Raw genomic sequence first — 5,551 nt, forward strand, 5'->3', positions numbered from 1 at the left:
GGGTGTAAGAGCAGAGGGTGGGGGGGGAACTGGGTAGAGGGGGGCTGTGGGGGAAAAATGGGGAACAACTGTAATAATCTGAACAATAAAGATTTATTTTAAAAAATTTTTAAAAAAGAAAGGCAAATAATAATCTCATATGTGGAATCTAAAAAAAAACTGAGATCACAGATACAGTAAATGGATTGGTAGTTACCAGGGATGGGAGGTGGTGGGGTAGACAAAATGGGTGAAGAGGGTCAAAATGTACAATTTTCCAAATATAAAATAAATAAGTCATGAGGATGCAAAAAAACAAAAGCACAAAAAACCAAAAAAATTATGGATCTTATTCTCAGAAAAATCACATATACATGCATACAAACTTTTCATAAATGTCAGTGTTGTGTTTTTTGGGTTTTTTTGATCATCATGCTCTTCCAAAGCCCATCCATAAATAGCCTAATCATCTCTGTGCTTTGGGTAAAGAATTCTGCTCTGGTGTATACTTAAGAAAGAAACAGAAAGCAAAGCAGGTTATTCATTCCCAAGAAGGTAACATGGAGTATTCTTTCACTTCCTGATATATTTTCCTATGTCATCCTAAAGTTTCGTCTCCCCTCTATTTTTTGCACTTCTGTAAATGGTAATGTATTTTGCATTGCCATCTATTTCTTCATTCATATCTCTCTCCTCTCCTCTCCTCTCCTCTCCTCTCCTCTCCTCTCCTCTCCCCTCTCCTCCCCCTTCCCTCCTCTCCCCCCCTCCTCTCCTCTCCTCTCCTCTCCCCTCCCTTCCCCTCCCCTCCCCTTCTCTCTCTCTCATCTCTCTTCATTCAATTATGGAGTACCTGCAGAGTAAAAAACAACAGTGTGTTTCTTTCCTTTTTTTAATATATTTTATTGATTTTTTTTGCAGAGAGGAAGGAAGAGGGATAGTTAGAAACATCGATGAGAGAGAAACATTGATCAGCTGCCTCCTGCACACTCCCCACTGGGGATGTGCCCGCAACCCAGGTACATGCCCTTGACGGGAATCAAACCTGGGACCCTTGAGTCCGCAGGCCGACACTCTATCCACTGAGCCAAACAGGGCAACAGTGTGTTTCTTATCCCAAAGGAAATGATAGTATAGCTGGGAAAAAGGCATACTTACATTAAAACTTGATTAATAAAATAAGAATATGAATAAGTGGGAGACATATTGAACTATTTCTAAGGAAGGGTCAGACACTGCTTTCTGTAAGATAGGGAATGTAAACTGGACCTTGAAAGATGGGCTGGTTTTTTGTTTTGTTTTGTATTGATTTCAGAGAGGAAGGGAGAGGGAGTGAGAGATAGAAACACCAATGATGAGAGAATCATTGATTGGCTGCCTCCTGCATGCTCCACACTGGGGGGTTGAGCCCGCAACCTGGGCATATGCCCTGACCTGGAATCGAACCATGACCTAGTTCATAGGTCTTCACTCAACCAACTAAGCCATGCTGGCCGAGCTGGGCTGCGTTGTTTTTTTGTTTGTTTGTTTTTGGGTTTTTTTTTTCACTATTAATTTTTATTCAAATTCATCATATCAGAGATTGGCTCTTTCTGGGAAAATTTTTTTATCCCCACAGGTTGGATTAGGGCACTTCCTCTGGGGCCCTAGTACTTACTCTTCTCCAGGTTGGGAGCCCCAGGGCATCTGCTGCCCCGCTGGGTCCCTGGCCTGGCCCTGTGGGCACACAGTCCTTAAGGATACAAGAAGTACTTGGGAGAAATGAGCTGTTTAGGCATTGCTCTGAGGAGTGGAAAGTGTGCACCTGCCCCATCAGTGCTTGCTGGCTGGTGGCTTTCAGCACTCCCACTCCCATACATGCTCTGCACTTTGCCACTGCAGGTCCCTAGCAGAACCTGCGGGGTCCTTAAAAGTCATCATCGTCACAGATGTCAAGGTACACATCGAAGGCCTCTCTGTTGCAGTTTCCATCAGGAGTGAAGACGTATTTGTGGAAGGTCCCATCTACACAGATGGCGATGACAGAGTTGACGTTCTTGGAAGTGTTGCGACCGAAGGCGCAGATGCAGGCCGACTCAGCAGGCACTGTGAAACTCGCCAGGCTCCACTGAGAGTCCACGTATTGTCCAATCATAGCCCCGACTTTGCCCACTCGAGCTAGCGCAGAGCGGCGGTTGAGGCGGGTATCCTTGAGGGCAAAGATATGGACCGTGCCCTTATCGCTGGAAGCGCACAGGAAGGAAGAGTCTTGGCTGAAGCTGATGCAGTAGAGGGTGGCAGGATCAGTGCCTCGGCGTAGTTCCACCAGTTTTTCCTTGGACTGTGTGTCAAAAAGGCGAATAAGGGTGCCCTTCTGGGAGGCCGAGGCCACTACGGTGCCTGGCTGGTTCAGGGACACACAGGCCACGTCGCTCTGATGTGCGTTGATGGTAAATGGCGCAGATGAAGTGCCTGGCTTTGTGCTTGCCAGGTCCACAAGTTGCAGACTCCCACACTTGTGTCCTGGGAACACTAGCAGCTGTTTCTCCAGGCTGGGGCAGAGGTCACAGAGCCCCTTTGGGTTGTCCCAGGTGTCGAACTCAAACAGCTTCCGGGGATTGTCAGGGAAGGAGTACACATAGATGCGGTTCCTCAGCACAATCACAATTTTGTCATGGCGCATGCGCACAGCCAGCACTGCCTTGGTGAAGGTGAACTCCAGCACCAGCTTGTCCTTGGAGTCCTTGCCCTCCCGGGCATCATCCCAGATCAGCACTGAGATCTCTGAGAACTTGGGACTGCTACCCCCACCCACCAGGGCCAGCAGGTTGGAGCGGTACAGCATTTCCACCAGGCCCATGCTGCCCACCTGCTCATGGTCCAGGTGCCCCTTCTCCATCAATGGTTCCACGTTGTAGATGTGTACACCTGTCTGCATGGCACAGCAAAAGCAGCTTTGGTCTTGGTTGAAACGCAGGCTGGTCACCCTTCGAAGTGGTTGCTGAGTCATGATTCAGGATTGCTTCCCTGGACACAAATGGGGATAGGCTGGGCTGGGTTTGTGATAGGTAGAAAGGGAAAATGATGTGATAAGTACAATAGGAAGCATTGTGTGAGCAACAAAAACTATGTAAATATAAATGAAATGCTGAGGTAGGTTCCACGTGGATGGACAAGAGAACACAAAGGTAGATAAAAACAGAACAGTAAGGTGGGGCCAGTCTTGTTAGCCTTGAGTACCAGGTTAGAGTGTCTGGGCATTATTTTGTGGATTGTTTTAAAAGGGAGACACTGAATAAATATTTTTGAGCAAAGGACTGACAGGATAAAGTGATCATTTAGGAGATTAAAAGATCTCCTATAAAGGCCAGAAGGAGAAGCGTTAGGAGTCTGTCTCCAACAACCCATAATCTGAACGTGTGAGCTGCAGAACTGAACTGCTTGGGGAGAGTGACATTAGCAGCAGTGGCAGAGCTGCTGTAGCAGGCGTGAGGGCGCGTGGCTTGGATGGCCCTTCAGCTGGAAGAATGTGGTTAGCTAATAGCAGCCTCCGGCCCAGCACCTTCGGTCCTACCACAGCAGCATTCAAGCTGCGGTCACCATCTTCCCGGGAAGCCTGCCTGTGACTGAGCATGGCGATGCGACTAGGGTCTAGCCCAGCCGAGGGCAAACTACGGCCCGCGGGGCGGATCCCGCCCGTTTGAAATGGATAAAAATAAAAAAAAAAAAAAAAAAAAAGACCGTACTCTTTTATGTAATGATGTTTACTTTGAATTTATATTAGTTCACACAAACACTCCATCCATGCTTTTGTTCCGGCCCTCCGGACCAGTTTAAGAACCCATTGTGGCCCTCGAGTCAAAAAGTTTGCCCACGGCTGGTCTAGCCATTTCTGGCCAGTGCAGGACTTCTCTACCGGGCAGCCTTTGCCCCGGAGCTTCCCACTGGCTCCGACTTTCCTAGATCTCCATCAGGGTCTGAGGCTCTCCCTGTCCAATTCTGTTTCCTCCCTTTCCTTCCACAGGTGGCAGGTCAGCATTGGGGTCTGTAGAGCTTTCCCTAATTAATCCTCCTCCCTTCCCTTTACCTCTCATAGGTGTCCTATCACACTCCCCAACTACGGGGGGTGGGGGGGGAGGGAACTTTGGAAATATGAAAAGTTACACATTATTCAAGTAAAAATTAAACTGATAGCCTGAATTAAATGTGTCTAATAAAGGCATTTCTAATTTTATTTCATGGGCCAGAAAACTAAGAAATGTGATAACAGTGATTTTTGGATTGAGAACAACACCAAGGTCACACTGCACATTTGAATGAGATTTCTGCATCCCGAAATCTTTTCTCTGATTTAACTTGAGACTAAGTACAAGATGAAAGTAGCTATTTGACATTTTTTTTTTATTTAGAGAAACCAATTTATTTTAAAGAGAACGTTTTCATCTCACAACTGAAAGTAATAATGGGATAAGTGGGAGGAGCCGAGCAGTTTTCTGAGACAAGTACTGCAGGTGGGGTTCAGCAAATATGAGAGGCAGTATAGACACGAGAACTACATCCTTCAGATAGCAAAGATCCCTGGACCTTCTTTGAAATAGACTTTATGTCTGTGTTCATGAGGCACTTCTGTGAAAATGGAAAGATACTGCTGTTGTGGCAGGGTTGAAAAAATAGATATGAATGTAAAAAGAACTGTCTCAAAATACACCAACTCGATATTCAGAATTTAACGGAAACGCTAGATGACAGACTAACACTATCAGCTACACATAACCACTCTTCCTGTTTTGTTTGGTGGGGGAAGTTAGAGTGCGATGTTAGAGTATGTTTTGTGTGTGTTAGGCTCGGGGAGAGTAATTGGCCACTGAGTTTCAGTTGTTCAGGGGTAAGAGTAAGGTGGGAATGAAATTGTTACACTGAAGTAGCTTTGAGCTAATATATAACTATTTGGTTAAATGCCTAATCATTTCATTCCTATTTTTAACTGCTACCCAATACAACAGTTTCCTTGAAATATTTCAATACTATAAATTCAAATTGTTGCTCTCAGTCCTTAACCCCTGCCTAGCATGACCTCTCCCCTGCCAGTTTTCTATTTTACACATTTGCTATCACAAATTATTTTCCTCCTTATTCTACAAATTCCCAATTTTCTACTTTTTCCTCATACCTTTCAGATCTTTTCGCAACCCTCTACTCTCAACTGAGGACACTGCTCATACTTCCCTGATGAAACAGAAGCCATCACAAGTTGCTCATCATCCCCTTCCCAAATCTATAATTCTATCTGCATCTGTACATTTTTTTTCCTTCTTCCCTCCCTTTCAATGAAGGGAGCGTCTCTTCTCCCATAATTTTATTCCTGCTCTGAATCCAATTCCTCTTTCTCCACGTCATTATCTCTCCCTTCCTAATAAATCATTCTTTTTTATTTTTAATATATTTTTATTGATTTCAGAGGAAAGGAGAGGGAGAGATAGAAACATCAATAATGGGAGAGAATCATTGATCCATTGCTTCCTGCATGCCCCACAATGGGGATTGAGCCTGCAACCTGGGCATGTGCCCTAACTGGGAAACAAACCATGACTTCCTG

At 45.3% G+C, this 5,551-nt stretch overlaps 1 protein-coding gene and 1 pseudogene across 1 annotated transcript in view; both read right to left on the reverse strand.

The window, feature by feature from the left end:
- ACYP2 (acylphosphatase 2, muscle type) overlaps positions 1-5,551 on the reverse strand; it is a 149,141-nt gene that overhangs the window by 142,542 nt on the left and 1,048 nt on the right. The gene's annotated exons all lie outside the window — the stretch shown is intronic.
- LOC102773040 overlaps positions 1,523-5,551 on the reverse strand; it is a 14,413-nt pseudogene continuing 10,384 nt past the window's right edge.

The sequence above is a fragment of the Myotis davidii genome, unplaced genomic scaffold (genome assembly GCF_000327345.1).
Source record: "Myotis davidii unplaced genomic scaffold, ASM32734v1 scaffold6, whole genome shotgun sequence".
In the NCBI taxonomy this organism is placed as follows: domain Eukaryota; kingdom Metazoa; phylum Chordata; class Mammalia; order Chiroptera; family Vespertilionidae; genus Myotis; species Myotis davidii.